The 16,148-nt window shown below is 38.2% G+C and overlaps 1 pseudogene; it reads right to left on the reverse strand.

Moving 5' to 3' along the window:
- Positions 1–182: 182 nt before the first annotated feature.
- LOC117273439 (putative late blight resistance protein homolog R1A-3) lies at positions 183–14,962 on the reverse strand (annotated as a pseudogene).
- Between the last annotated feature and the right edge of the window lie 1,186 nt (positions 14,963–16,148).

A 16,148-nucleotide genomic window follows, 5' to 3' on the forward strand; every position in this document is an offset into this window, starting at 1 on the left:
CTATACCCATATTCTGTTTAACTACATATCCTTAGTAGATTTTTGTAGGTGTTGCATAAAAGGTTTAAGATGGGAATTTTAGAAATTTAAAGAAGAAAACGAGCATCAAACTAAAATAATAAAATGAAACAATGCTTTAACTAGTTCTAAAATATAGCTCCACAAAATAGGCACAATGTTTATATAGAGCATTAAGAAATCACAGTATCTGATGTGGCCTGCAATCATCATAAATAGGGTATCCATTACAGTTGATCAATCAAAACAAACTTAGCAACCAATGGCGGTATCAATAATCAATACAATAGGATGGGGGTTTCTGCAAGTTGCATAATAGATCCCAACATGAGCATGATTCTAACAACTAGCTAAGAAAGAACTCCATCGTTTCTGCCTGTGCTTTTTGCTCTCTGTTGTCTAAGCAATTATTAGATTCAGCACATCGTGTTAATTTGAGATCAATACGAAGCAATTAAGCGAAATCTGAAAGCTAAACGAGTCAATAAAAATACAAAAACAAGATACAAGGAAAAATTGAAAAACAATTACCATGATTTCGTGAGGACACTACTCACAGCTGCCTATTAGGAAAATTAAACATATTGCTGCCTATTAGCTGACGTAAATACTTCAAAAATATAACCTAGGAGATGTTTTCTACTTACTGCAATAATGACGTTAAGACGTGTGCATCCTTCAATATCTTGGACTTCTTCCCTGATCCTTACAGCTGAAGCCTCCAGGGATTCTTTCTTGCACTGAATCAACTTAATCAGTTTCAGTGTTTGAATATCTGCAAAGCTAAGGGGGATCTCCTCGAGCATGTCACACCCTTTTATAACAAGTGTTTCGAGTAGGGGAAAAGATTCATGTGAGGCATCCCACCTTGAGATATGTAAGCCCACTAGTTTCAAGAACTTAAGTTTATGGAACGTGATATCTCCAAGGCACCACTCTCTATATTAAAAATAATACTGAGCCCGTGCCTTTCTTAATTGGAGATACTCCAGACTTGGTTGGTCCGCAATGAAGGAAATCACGCTTTCTATATGAGTCCCAGTTAGCACCAACTTTTTAAAATTTGAAGGCAAGTGTAACTTGGATAAAACTAGGGTCTAGCAAACGAAAAACCAAAGTATTTGAAGCTAGGTAAGACTCTCCAAATAGGGACAAATATCCACAGAATCTATATCTCAAGCTCTTGAAGATTAGGACACCTCCGTAATAAGACATCCACGCTATCGACATCAACAATTTTAGTTTCAACTCGCCTAAATATCCTCAAATTTTCCAATTTAGAGGATTCTTCAAATATACGCTGCTTATTATTTTTCAAATCAAAATCAGCATCATCAAACTCAACATGCATTAACTTTTCCATTTTCCAAAAAATCGCTGGTAACACTGTAGACTTGGAAAAACACTTAATAATTAAAGTTTCAAGATGGGGCAGAAGTGTTTTCGGATGGAAATCAAATTATTATGTGTTAACTACGGGATATTTTAGGTGAATTAGTGGTTTCAATGTAGCTGATGAAAAATGACCCACTTTATGGGAACACAAATCCAAGATCTTAAGAAGCCTCAAATTAATAACCTGACGAAAGGGATCCCAATCTGAAATTTGTACTCGATTGGTGGTTATTAGTGACCTTAAGTGTTGGTGTAAAGTCTTTCGTGATCTGGAGCCTAGCATTGCACACTTGGAAACCTCATTACTGAAACTGAAGCTCACTCGAGTTTCCTTCCAACGGGAAGGTTGAAAGTGGCTATAATGCCCCTTCATTGCCAGCATAAACTTTTCTTCTCTACTCCTTTCTATGCAAAAGTGAAGCACGTCATCATGAACCTGGCAGTACTTGACTTTACCATTAAATCTTCTCTGTGAAACCATTACCACATTACTGCTAATGAGATCCTCCACGTGGTCTCCAGTTGCCTCTTCTAATCTCCCAGATTCAATGTTCTGCACGAAACCTTCTGCAATCCACAAACTTATCAATTTAGACACCAGAATTCTTTCGTCCTCCGAAAACATCCCCATATAAAGAAGGCAAGGCTTTAAATAATCATGTAAGTTATCATAACTTAACTGCATAGTTGAAAGAATATATCCTTCAGACTCACCAAGATAGGAAAGCAGTGAAGTTTTAACCCGATCCCACCAAGAGGCTTCCATTTTCTTTATTTTGATAATTCCAGCTACCAAGACAATCACCAGAGGAAGTCCTTTGCATCTTTATGCAACTGCTAGATTCACACATTCTAGTTGATGCGAGGAACATTCCTGTTGAAACACTTTTTTCTGCAACAATTGGCAACTCTCTTGTGGTGTCGGGAATGGAAGGAAATAAGGATCAATATGGTGCTTGACTTGCTTACCCACTTCCACAAGTCGACTTGTTACTATTATTCTACTTCCATTTTCTTCATATGGTAAAGATAAATTTAAATCATCCCATGCCTTAATATCCCACATATCATCCAGGACAATGAGATATCTCTTGCTCATTAAGCTTTTCCTCAATATGTCAGCAAGTTCGCCAACCTCATCTACCTTGTCCTTAGAACCAGTAACTTGACTTAAAATCTCTTGTAATAGCCCTCTCCGGTTATAAGTTTGGGAAGTGATGCACCATGCCCGAACATCAAAATGAGAAACAATGATATCATTGTTATACAACTTTCTAGCACAAGTTGTTTTACCTTGTCCCACCATCCCAACAATTGGGATGACATTCAGCTCATTTGTCCCTCGAGTCAAAAAAAGCATTAATTTTTCTGCTGCTCTCTCAAAACCTACTATCTCGTCATCATTCATAGGATTGCTATGTTGATTTACAAATGTTTAGATGGCTCTACCATAGAGCATGGCTTAAGAATAAGGTTCTTAAGCCTAGTTACCTTTGCATGAATATGCTTGATATCTTTTGTGATTATACAAAGTGAGCAAAATGAATGCCAAAGAGCATTATATTGAACAAGAATAGAATCTAATAAGTTATGTGTCTTCCTATGTTTTGATGATTTAACAAATTTATTGTTGAGAACTAGATGGGGAACTTATTCCACATCATCTGAGTACTCAAGATCAACAAGTTTTAAGTCTTGGACATGTTCCAACATTCAGAGTCCAAGAAACAACAGAGGGAACAAATCGACATCAGTTCCCTTGATGACAGTACCAGTCAACTCCCCACAACTATAAAGTGACTGTAACTGTTCCTTTGTACACATGCAACAGTGCAAACAGTGGAGCAGTCACTTTATGGGAAATGCCTTTGTACCAAACATGCTTGCATCATTCAAGTGATGTCACTTATGTAATATGAACATGAAGCAAAGGCATAACATTATACTTGCACACTCTAGAATTCATCAAGCTCTCTCTCAAGTGTATTGCCAACCTGCAAGTGACATTCAAGGCATCAAGAACAAAGAGAAACATAATGAAAGACCAGTTTTCTGCATTGAGTCATCATATGTCCTTAGTTGTGTAGCACCTTTGTCAAAGTGATTTACTTGTAATTCCTACTTAGCTTAGTTAGAAGCATTGTGTAGGAAACCTTTGTAAAATCATAAACCATGTGTTTCTCTCTTGGCTAGGGTTAGTCGAGTTGTAAGCTTTATAATAGAGTTATTACAAAGGGGCTTGTAATAGAGTTATTACAAGTTAGTAAGGGATTAAGAGATTAATTCTTAGATTACAATAGTTTGTAATCTAAAGTTTGCTTAGTAGTGAAGTTGAAATCCTACAAGGGTAGGTCGTGGTTTTTAATCTCGTGAGTTGAGAGTTTTTCACGTAAGACTCTATTGTGTTATTTACTTACAGCTGTGTGTGTGTGTGTTCTATGGGAACTATTAGAGAACCTGGTTCTCTATATAAGTTTGGTGGACCCTTAGTTTTGTCAATTGGTATCAGAGCAGGTTCTTTCTATCAGGATAACACCTACAATGGATCCTCATGTCTGCTTCACCAAACTTCTAAGAAGGTCAATCCACCTACAGACCACCAAGATTCAATGGCCAATACTACAGATGGTGGAAGACCAGGATGCATGATTTTATCATGGCTGAAGATTCAAAACTCTAGGATGTTATCTGCGATGGTCCCTTCGTTCCTATGAAAATAATTAGGGAACCAACAGTAAAAGTTCCAAAGTCTAGGAAGGAATACAGCAATGCTGACTACAACGCTATAGAGAAGAACTTTCGAGCAAAGAAAATCCTCGTCTGTGGCATTGGGCTAGATGAATATAACAGGATTTCTGCTTGTCAATCTGCCAAGGAGATCCGAGAAGCTTTCCAAATAGCACATGAAGGGACAACTCAAGTCAAAGAGTCGAAGATTGATATACTAACCACTGAGTATGAACTCTTCAAGATGAAGGACGATGTGTCCATTCAAGACATGCACACTCGATTCACCTCTATCATCAATGAGCTCCATTCCCTGGGAGAAATCATTCTAAGGAACAAATTTGTCAGGAAAATACTCAGCGTATTACCTGGTTCCTGGGAAAGCAAAGTAAATGCTATCACAGAGGCAAATGATTTATAAATGCTAACCATTGATGAACTTTTTGGTAATTTGAAAACGTATGAAATGAAGAAGAAAAAGAATCATGAGATAAGCGAGCCCAATAGGGAGAAGAACCTGGGCCTCAAGACAGATAACAATGAATCAAATGGTAAGGATGCTGATATGGATTACTTGACAAAGAGATTTCAGAAGATGGTCCGTAGAAATGGAGGTATTCCAAAGAAAGGCAGCTCCAGCAAGCCAAGAGGATATGACTTATGTCATAAGTGTGGGAAGCTAAGACATTTCATCAAGGACTGTCCCCTCCTCAAGAAAGACCAGTACAAGGTTAACATCGACAAAGCAACCAAGAGGAACCCGATTCCTAACAAAAGAATTAAAAGAAAAGAAACTACTAAGAATGTTGTGATATAAGATCTTGCTGCATGGGGAGACTCTTCCAGCGAATCTGGAGAAGATGATGCACAAGGTGACACCTCCATGATGGCAGTCAAAAGTAAAGCAACTGATTATGATTCCATCTTTGCCCTAATGGCAAAGTCTGACGATGATAAAGATAATGATGATGATGAGGTAAATTTTCTAGACATTCAAAGAAATCTGAAGTCTTACTCTCAGAAAAAGCTGATATCTTTGGGAAATGTTCTAATTGACACTTATCACAATCTTATAAACGATAAAAATATCTTCACTATAGAGCTAGGAGAGGTAGAAAATGAGAGAAATGATTTGGTAATTGTAGTGGCCGACCTAAAAGAAACCATCGAGAATCTAGTGAAAGGAAAAGGTGTTTTGATTAAAAAAGTTGAAAATATAGAAAATGAGAGAGATTCCATGTTAGTAGTCGTCATGGACCTAAAAGAAACAATAGAAGAATTAAAAAGGGGAAACAGTTCATGGACTGTCCAAACGGGAAAGGAAGTTGCAAGTGAGGCACACATTAAGCTTGAAAATGAACTACAATATGTGAAATCTAGGTTGTGTGCTAAACTTGAAATAAACAGACAACTTCAAGAAGATCTAGGTAGAGTTAAAATTGACCTCAAAAAATCTCTAAAGTGGACTTGGTCCTCTGATACAATTGTTGCCATGTATACAAGCAATAATGGGAATAGTCAGGGAGTCAGGTTCTAGAGGGAAAATATTTCCTACAATCCACATAGCAAGTATGTTACTATTCCTGATAACTGGCTTTGCACTCACTGTGGTAACACTGGTCACTTTAAAGAGCACTGGAAGGCTAGAATTCAATCCCAATAGAAAATAAGGTATTTGTTGAAAAGGTAACTACTGCTAAGGAACTTGGTCCCTCCGTTAAAAAAATGTATACTGCCTGCCTGGACAAAAAAAAGTTTAATTCGACCCTTTCCTCAGTACAAGGGACCCAAACTTGTTTGGGTTCCTAAGTCTAATCCTTGATTCTCTTGTGCAGGGAGCAGTAAAAGGAAGCAGTGAAAGGAAGCAACCAAAATTGGTACATGGATAATGGCCGTTCTAAGCACATGACTGGAAACATCAATGATTTCCTTTCACTCAAAGCCCTGCATGGAGGGAGTGTGTCCTTTGGCAATGGCAAAAATGAATATAATCTGGGAGTAGGAAGAATTGGAAATTCACTCACTCACTCAATCGAAAATGTGTACTTTGTGAACTGCTTGAAATATAGCCTACTGATTGTTTTCCAAATCTGTGACAAAGGAAACAAAGTTGAATTTGTGTCAAAAGTCTGCACGGTCACAAATCTTATGACTGGAGAAGTGGTCCTGATGGCAAAAAGATACAAGAATATTTATGTTGCCGATTTTGAGTCCCTGCAAAATGGGGATCTCACTTGTCTAAGTGTTGTTGATGATGATGCTGAACTATGGCATAGAATATTCGGTCATGCAAGCTTTACGTTGCTAAACAAACTGGTCAGGAAGGACCTGGTTCGTAGCCTGCTGATGTCAAGTCTCAAAGACGACAAGGTGTGTGATGCATGTGTAAAAGGAAAGCAAGTCAGGTCTTCTTTCAAGCCCAAAAAGGATGTTAGCACCCCCAAGGGCACTCGATCTCCTCCATATGGATCTGTATGGACCTATGAGGGTGCCAAGTAGAGGAGGAAAGAAGTACAATTTTGTTATAGTTGATGACTACTCTAGATTCACGTGGACCTTGTTCCTCAAAACCAAGGATGAAACTTGTCTAGTGTTTGTTGCCTTCGTGAAGAAGATCCAAGTAAAGCTGAGCCACAATGTTGCGTGTATAAGATCTGATCACGGAATAGAATTCAATAATGCAAAATTCGATGCATTCTGTGCTGAAAATGGCATAAGTCATAATTTCTCAGCTCCTAGAACACCTCAACAAAATGGTGTCATAGAGAGGAAAAATAGAACTCTCGAAGACATGGCGAGGACAATGCTGATTGACAGTGGCATTGCTAAGAACTTATGGGCAGAAACAGTTAACACTGCATGCTATTTAGTGAACAGGTGCATGATCAGGTCCCTACTGAACAAGACTCCGTATGAACTGCCGAACGAAAGGAAACCAAAGCTAACACATTTGAGAACATTTGGCTGCAAATGCTTTATCCTCAACAATGGTAAGGAAGCTCTTGGAAAATTTTATGGCAAAAGTTATGAAGGAATCTTTATGGGCTATTCATCACAAAGCAAAGCTTATAAGGTCTACAACAAAAGAACTCAATGTGTTGAGGAAAGAATACATGTGATCTTTGATGAATCACACCACCTACATGGGAAAGATTCACATGATGAGATTGATCAAGAAGGAGAGTAGTCAACTGTCGCTGGTGAAGTCATTGATATGGCAAATGGAAATGCTGACATGCTAAGCTACGTCAAGGAATCAAATAATGATGATGCATCCATATCTCCAACTACTGTAGAGGAACCTGGTTCCTCGATCACAATAACTGAAGCTGTGAACATAGTTGTTGATGCTATGCAAAGAACCCTAGATATTGAGCTGAGAAGCAGGACTCATGTCAACCATGGGTCATATTCAGAAATACCTGGACCCTCTCGCAAAGAGATTCAAGTATCTAACTGGAAGCACAAAGTTCACATTCTCTTCAAAATGTGATAATTCCTCTTGACTCAGGGATTCAAACTAGATCAAAGTCAAGAAATTCACTTGCCTTCTTAACGTTTCTCTCTCAAATTGAGCCCAAACATATCAAGGAAGCATTGAAAGATGCTGACTGGATTACTGCTATACAAGATGAACTTTATCAATTTTAGAGAAACATCATGTGGTACCTAGTTCCTCGACCTGTTGACAGAACTGTCATAGTAAACAGGTGGGTATTTAGAAACAAACTTGATGAATTTGGGAAAACAACAAGGAACAAGAAAAGGCTAGTAGTTCAAGGATAAAATCAAGAAGTAGGGATTGACTATGATGAAACTTTTGCCCCAGTTGCTCGAATGGAGGCCATTAGAATTCTTATTGCCTTTGCATCTCATATGGAATTCAAATTGTTCCAAATGGATGTCAAAAGTGCATTTATGAATGGCTTTCTAAAAGTAGAAGTCTTCGCAAAGCAACCTCCTGGCTTCGAATGTCATGTGCATCCTGAGCATGTTTTTAAACTCGACAAGGCCTTATATGGGCTGAAGCAGGCTCCTCGTGCATGGTATGAAAGGCTGTCCAAATTACTCCTAGAAAATGGCTTTACAGAGAAAAAATTGACAACACCTTATTTCTGAAGAAACGGGGGAGGAACCTGCTCATTGTGTAAGTTTATGTTGACGACATCATCTTTGGTGCAACAAATGATTCTATATGTGAGGAGTTTGCAAAGCTCATAGGAAGTGAGTTTGAAATGAACATGATGGGGGAATTGAATTTCTTCTTGGGTCTGCAAGTTAAGAAAACTCCTAAGGGCACAATAATAAGTCAACAGAAGTACATCAAAGAGCTTTTGAGGAGGTTTGAAATGGAAAGCTCAAAAAACATTGATACTCCTATTGCCACTGCCACCCGTCTGGACAGGGATGAACCTGGTTCCCCTGTGAACGAGACCATGTACATGTGTATCATTGGGTCACTCTTGTATCTCATAACAAGCGGACCAAATATCGTCTTCAGTTTGGGACTTTGTGCCCGCTTTCAATCTAATACAAATGAATCTCATCTGAAGACTCCCAAAAGAATCTTGAGGTATCTCAAAGGAACGCAGGACCTAGTTCTCTACTATCCATTAGGAGACAATTTCGACTTGATCGGGTATACTGATGCTGATTATGCTGGTTATCTGGTAGACAGTAAACACACTTCTAGCATGGCACACTTTCTGGGTTTGTGTCTAATTTCATGGGGTACAAGAAAACAAAACTCAATGGCTCTTTCAACTGCAAAAGCTAAATATGTGGCGGCTGCCTCTTACTGTGCTCAACTACTGTGGATCAAACAACAACTAGAAGATTTTGGTGTGTTTTCTGATTGTGTGTTGTTACTATGTGACAACACCAGTGCTCTCAACATAGCAAAGAACCCAGTTCAGCATAAGAGAACAAAGCACATTGATGTGCTATATCATTTTCTTAGTGCCAATGTTGAAAAAGGTCTTATCTACATGAAGTTATGTAGCACAGAAGATCAAATTACAGACATCTTCACCAAAGTACTGAGGAGAGAGCACTTTGAAAAGAATCGTCTTGCACTACGATTGATAAAATCTAGTTGAGGACCTGGTCCCTCAATTATTGGCTATGAAATAAATGTACAGGTAAAATTGCTAAAAAAAAAATTCTGGCAAGGTCTAACTCATTTCAATACCAATACAGGTAGACATGCATAACGATTCCAGATCAAATAAGGAGCTAATGTATTGCATCTTTGCAAAAGGATGAGTCTCACATTTACAAAATTTGCCAGGGAACCTGGTTCCTACGACACAGGTTAGTAGTTTCTTTTGTACTCTCATGCACAATCTTTTTAATGGCTAAAAAAGGTGCCACGTTATTAAAATGTCAGCTTCTTCTTCTTTTTCTTTTTGGAACTCAAGAGTCATACCCGTTCAAAAATGACCCGTCTACCCAGAAAATTAAGACACCTTCCCAACCGATCCCTCTCCCCTTTTAAATAAATCCAAAGCTCTGTCACTCTCATAACTATTCACACCAAAAGCCAAAAATTCCCTTTTCTCTCAAACATTCATAAACTCTCACTAAACTTCATAATGTCTAAAACTCTCGAATCCTCAAATGTCCCCAGTATCGTCCCCACCATATCTTCATCTCTTGAAGTACCAGTGACAGACCCTACACCACCTAGTCCAAATCCTAAACAGGATTCCCAACCACCCACTGCCTCTTCTCCAAAACAATCAAGTTCTGGTTCTCATCAGAGTCGCAAGACCTCGAATCCCAAGAGATTTGTAGCTTTGGCCTCTCTCTCCTCCTCGCCGGAGAAAATGGCTGAGGAAGAAACAGTAGAAAGAGAAGAAAGTTAGGAAGTTTCAAGTCTATATTTGGAATAATGTTCTGAAGCACAACAAATTATGGTTAGCACTGTTGATGAATCAGCAATGACTACCCGAAGTCTCGATTTGAGTGCTGTAGATCTTACATGTAATATTCCTTCTATGCCTTCTGAGTTTACTTTGGGGTTAAAAGAACAAGAGGCCATAGCGAATATGTTGTCAATAGCTAATGAGGGGTGTGTGGATGGTTTCTATGAAGGTGTGTCTGAAACCAATGGGTCTTAGGGGGAAGGTGAGAGTCTAGAGGAAGAGGGTAGGGAACTGGTGCCTGTTAAAAATTTGGCACCTGAAAGTACTACTGGGGAACCACTCGAGGGACCTGATCCCTCCGCCCAAGAGGAGTCCTCTGCTCCTACTTGGTATGAAACTCCATATTCATCAAAAGAACCCAGGTCAGTACTGATCCCGCTCCCTCTCCTTATTTCTATGCTGAGCCATTGGCCATTGTTGCTCCCGAGATGAGATCTCTGTCTGAGGAGGAGAATGACGGTAGTGAAGAAGACTATGGTAATGTGGCTCTTACAAGATTTATTAGTGCTAGGAGTAGCATGGAAACTCCCAAAACACCCACTCCTAAAAGACCTACTACTAGGTTGTAACAGAAGGAGGCTCTTGAGTCAGCTCTATAGAAAAATAAGAAAGAAACGAAGAGGAGAATGTTCGTGAAGGGTGGAAAGTTAGTATATGAAGAGGTAGTGCCTACAACTCTTGTTGTCAACATTGATGACGAGGTGGATGAGGAACCTAGTCCCTTAATCCGTAAGTCCTCCAAGAAACCTGTTGTTCAAAAATTTGGAAAAGAGTCATCTATGAAAGTGATAGAGGTTAGTAATGTTGAAGTGGGTGAGTCTGGAGAAAAAGTGGCTGAGGGGTCTGGTAACAACGTATCTATGAAATTTTTGTCTAAGAAGGTGTCTGAGAAACTTGCAGAGAAAGCTAAAGGTGTGAGAAAATTAGAGAAATGGAAGGTTGATGCCAATGAGGAACCTGGTTCCTCAAAGAAGACCAAGGTGGGGGTGGCCAAGAATGAAGGAAGTGAAAATCTGAGAAATCTAAAAGTGTTGTGGGGCAGAACATTTGCCCATGATATTCTTGACATGCCTGGAATGCACCAGCTGGTGGATATCTATGACTTTCAACAGTGGACACAGTTTTTCACAAATAAGAGTCCTAAAGTGTGAGAGACAGAGGTGCGCAGTTTCTATGCTGAATTTTTCATAGTGGAGGATGTCAACATCTGTATGAAGGTAAACGATGTCGACTTTGTGATGGATAAGGTTATGTTGGGAACCATCATGGGTGTGCCTACTGGTGGAGTATCCTCCATTGAGGGGACTTGTTCTTCTAATTTCAGAAATGCCATTTTGAAGGATGATGCCATACAGCAGGGGGAACGGGTACACAAAAAGGCCCTCCTTCTAGTGTACCAACTATTATTTGATATAGTGAACAAAGTGTTGCTCCCTCGTGCAGAAAGGCGTTCTATTATGTCTCGAGCAGACTTGTTCCTCATGGAAGCATTGAATTCATACTCCACTATCAATCTGCCCGGTATCATAATTGAGCACATGAAGAAAGTGGCGGATTTCAAGGATAGTAATCATGGGTTCCCATACGGGTTCTTGCTCACCAAAGTCTTTGAGTTCTTCCAAGTTCCGTTGGGAAAGGCCTCAGTAGGTACTCGCAAGTAGACCTTCTCCAAAACCACCTTAGAAGAGTGTGAGTGCATCGATAAAAAAAAGGGGTCGGCATCAACTCCACTATCTCTCAACTGATCGAAGCTCAGAACATTGCCAATGAACAAATAAGGAAGTTGAAGGCCCGAAATGTTATTCTTGAGGGACAATTTAGTCAGGCCCAGGAGGCACCAGGTTCCAGTAGCACACACAGCGCAAAGGTTGCCCATTTGACCAAAAAGAATGCTGATCTCAGGCAACAAGTCGAGGACCTGAAAGAGAGGTTACTCACTGAGCAAGGGTCTACCAATTCTCAAATGGATATCCTCCTTAGAACTCTTGCCTCCTCATCTTTGCCTCCCCCTTCCAGTGCTCCTTAAAATCGTTCCCTTCCCAGTGTCAAGTTCTAGTGTTTTTACTCCGTTTTGGTGTTCTGAATTTGGATATGTTTACTGACTAGTACCTTTTATGTTATTTTTATTTTGTGGATGATTTTGCAACAAATGGAACTGCTCCCTGTTCATTTCCAAATTTAAAGAATATCTTGTCCTTTTGCTATGCTTCTCTTGTCTTTTTCTTGCTTTGTTTTCAGTCATGTTTGTGTGCACACAAGTGGCATGAGTTAATCAGCCTAGACTTCTTTTTTCTTATTGTCTGTCACTCTTTTTATGATGCCAAAAAGGGAAAAATTAATTGAGGGGGAACAAACACAGTCTCAGGGGGAATTTCAATTACAAGTTTGTCATCATAAAAAAGAGAAACATTGATAAGTTATGTGTCTTGCTATGTTTTGATGATTTAACAAACTTATTATTGAGAACCAGATGGGGAGCCTGTTCCATATCCTCTGAGTGCTCAAGATCAACAAGTATCACGTCTGGAAAATGTTCCAACATTTAGAGTCCAAGAAACAACAGAGGGAACAAATCGACACCAGTTATCTTGCTGACAGTACCAATCAACTCCCCACAACTGTAAAGTGACTGCAACTGTTCCTCTACACACACGCAACAGTGCAAACAGTGGAGCAGTCACTTTATGGGGAATGCCTTTGTACCAAACATGCTTGCATCATTCAAGTGATGTCACTTATGTAATATTAACATGAAGCAAAGGCAAAATATTACACTTGCACACTCTAGAATTCAGTAAGTTCTCTCTCAAATGTATTGCCAACCTGCAAGTGACATTCAAGGCGTCAAGAATAAAGAGCAACATAACGAAGGACCAGTTTCCTGCATTGAGTCATCATATATCCTTAGTTGTATAACAAATTTGTCAAGGTGATTTACTTGTAATTCCTACTTAGCTTAGTTAGAAGTATTGTGTAGGAAACCTTTGTAAAATCATAAACCATGTGTTTGTGTCTTGGCTAGAGTTAGTCGAGTTGTAAGCTTTGTAATAGAGTTATTACAAAGGGGCTTGTAATAGAGTTATTACAAGTTAATGAGGGATTAAGAGGTTAATTCTTAGATTACAATAGTTTGTAATCTAAAGTTTGCTTAGTAGTGAAGTTGAAATCCTACAAAGGTAGGTCGTAATTTTTAATCTCGTGAGTTGAGAGTTTTCCACCTAAAACTCTTTTGTGTTATTTACTTATAGCTGTGTGTGTGTTCTGTAAAAATTAATAGAGAACCTGGTTCTCTATATAAGTTTGGTGGATCTTTAGTTTCCATCAAGAGTCAATAGCAATTTCAGCTTCATATGCTAAATTATAGTATGCTTCTGAAGATCTTTAATTTCATCTTCATGCTTCACCTTCTCGACTTCTCTGAAAACAGATGTTAAATATGAGAGCTCTTTCTCTAAAATAACAATATGAGGCTTCATAGTGAAATTTAAACTTGATTCAGATCTCAATCTCTCGTTCAGCTTCCATTGGAGAGAATCCAGAAAGCTCAATCTGCCAGTTGTAGGAAACTGAGATGGAGTAAATTCTAAGGATTTGTAGTACCTCTCCACTTGTGCCTTCAGATTTTCAGTTTTCTCCAGTATCAGTATCGAGCACAGATTTATCTTGCTAGTGTCATCTTTGATTACAGAGCTTGTACGAAGCTTATGAATTACGCACAGAACATCACCCGTAAGAGCCAGTGGCAGAGCCACATTGAACCAAGGGGTGTTAAGTGACATCCCTTTGCCGGAAAATTACACTATATTGCTAGATAATTTTTTTTATTTTATGTATATTTAATATAGGTTGACTCACCTTGACTTTTCGATGTATCTAATTTTTTATATTTTAACATTCCTTGATGAAATTTCTGGCTCCGACACTGACAAGAGCTCCGACCTTTTCCATGACCTCATTCAACATTTCACCATTAATAAAATGATTTGACACATCAGCAAGAAAAAACAAAAGAAACTCCATTGCCACATCAATGTTGTGAGCAGAGACATTAGAAGGGAAATTTCTAAACTTTTGTTCTCTGAGATAAACTAGCAAACTGTTGAGATGATGTGAAAATCCTTTTGGTAATTTCTTGTCCTTGACAGTTCTTGATTTAGCAAACTTTGAAGCCTTTAATTCTCCAAGAAAGATCTTTTCATTTCCAGCTCTACTAGCATAACCAGGCATAGTAGATAAGGAGGCTTACTCTAAATATCAGATGTATCATCTCCATCCTCGTTAACCCAAATAGCAAGACACAATTTTCCCACATTGTCAGCCATGAATTGAATTTGTGCCTGCAAACCTTTTAGCTTCTCATGGTCAATGTAGCCATTTATCTGTGTCATATAAGTATCTCAGAAACCTCATTTTCTTGTGAATGAAGAGCAATTTCTTTAAATATCTATCTGTCTTCTGAAGGATTTTGATTTCTTTCATCAAAAAAAGGAGAAATTTGACTAGATACCTTAGCGCATCAATCAGATTATTGCCGAGGAAAACCATATAATCTGACAAATAGGAATTACTCAGCTCATAATTGTACCTTGAACTGGTATTACCTTCAATGAGTTCCAGTAACTGTGATACTAGTCTTTCCACATTCAGGTTAGTTTTGCATTCATTAGGAGTTCCACCAAAAACAGAATGAAGCATTTCAACAATCAATTGGGCCTTCTTTGTGATTTTGTCTAAGGAATCAGGCAAAAGAACATGATGGTAGTTTATCAAGGTTCTAAAAATCTTAGCTCTATTTCAAGTGTCTCAATTTCATCGAACTTGACAACATTAAGATCACCTCCGCTCTTAATCCTTTGTAGGTGATATAATATATCCTCAATGTCGTTATGAACCATCTTCCGTAGATAAAGTATAAAATTATATTCCTGCAAGTTCACCAAACTCTTGTCATATTAATCGAGGAATTTTTGTTCATGTCTTTCAATACTAGGATGAGAAGCTATAGTGTTTATGAATATACACATTCTTGACATTTTTTTTATTATGAAAACTTTCACAAACCCCCTTTGAGGTTACACATACCTCTATTATGATCTTAAACTTTTTCGAACCTTCTTCATATTTAGCCCTGTTTGGCCATAAAAAAAATTCATTTTTTTCGGTAATTAATGTTTAGTTATAAAAATTTTAAATATTATTTTCACTTTTTCCCGAAATTTTACTGTTCTTATGTCCAAACAGCCACTTTGTGTACTTGCAACAAAGAAATGGTCAAATTTGCCCCTTCTTTGTATACCATTTATTGCCTATTGAATTCAATTTTGTGTTGAGCTTCTATGTCTACTTCTCCATCTATTTCTAATTTCCCTCTTATTTGCTTATTTCACTCTCAGTTGCACTACCAAACTAACTTAGAGATTTCAACCCAAAAAAAAAAAAAAAAAAGTAAACAAAAGTTGTTTAGTCTTGCAATCAATCAAGCGTAAAGAGCACCTTTGTCTTCTTTGCCTTTTTTGTATCTCCCATTTTTTTATCCAATCCTAAAAAGGAGTAAAAGAGATGACAATAAAATGTAGTTAGAATTCTAAGCAGGTTCAGACCAAACTCATCTGGAAGATGGTAGCTGAAGAGATGAATAAATACACTACATTAATATACAACAAAACCGTATTTGTAATAATATATATTTGTAAAATTTTCCTACTTTTTGGAGTCTTTCTAATTTTTCTCGTTCTAGCACCTGAATTCCATTTTCTATCTGATTTGGGGGTCGGACAAAATGAATTTTACTTGAGGATAAAATCATAAAGTCAAACTGAGGGTACAACGGTCTTCCTATATTTTTTTAGTTGGATAATCATTAGCAAACGAGTTAATACCCTAAAACCCTCTTTAACTATCAACTTTTCACGAGTTATATACTTAAAATGTATGGTGTCCCCAAAACCCCCCTGAACTATATTCACCTTCATAATAAAAGCCCTCGGTTGAATTCTTAGAGGTGCGTCTAGTACACACTCCTAATTAACTAAAAACATGCCATATGGCACTATACGTTGCTATTTAACTCAGCCTAATCCT

The sequence above is a fragment of the Nicotiana tomentosiformis genome, chromosome 11, assembly GCF_000390325.3.
Source record: "Nicotiana tomentosiformis chromosome 11, ASM39032v3, whole genome shotgun sequence".
In the NCBI taxonomy this organism is placed as follows: Eukaryota; Viridiplantae; Streptophyta; class Magnoliopsida; order Solanales; family Solanaceae; genus Nicotiana; species Nicotiana tomentosiformis.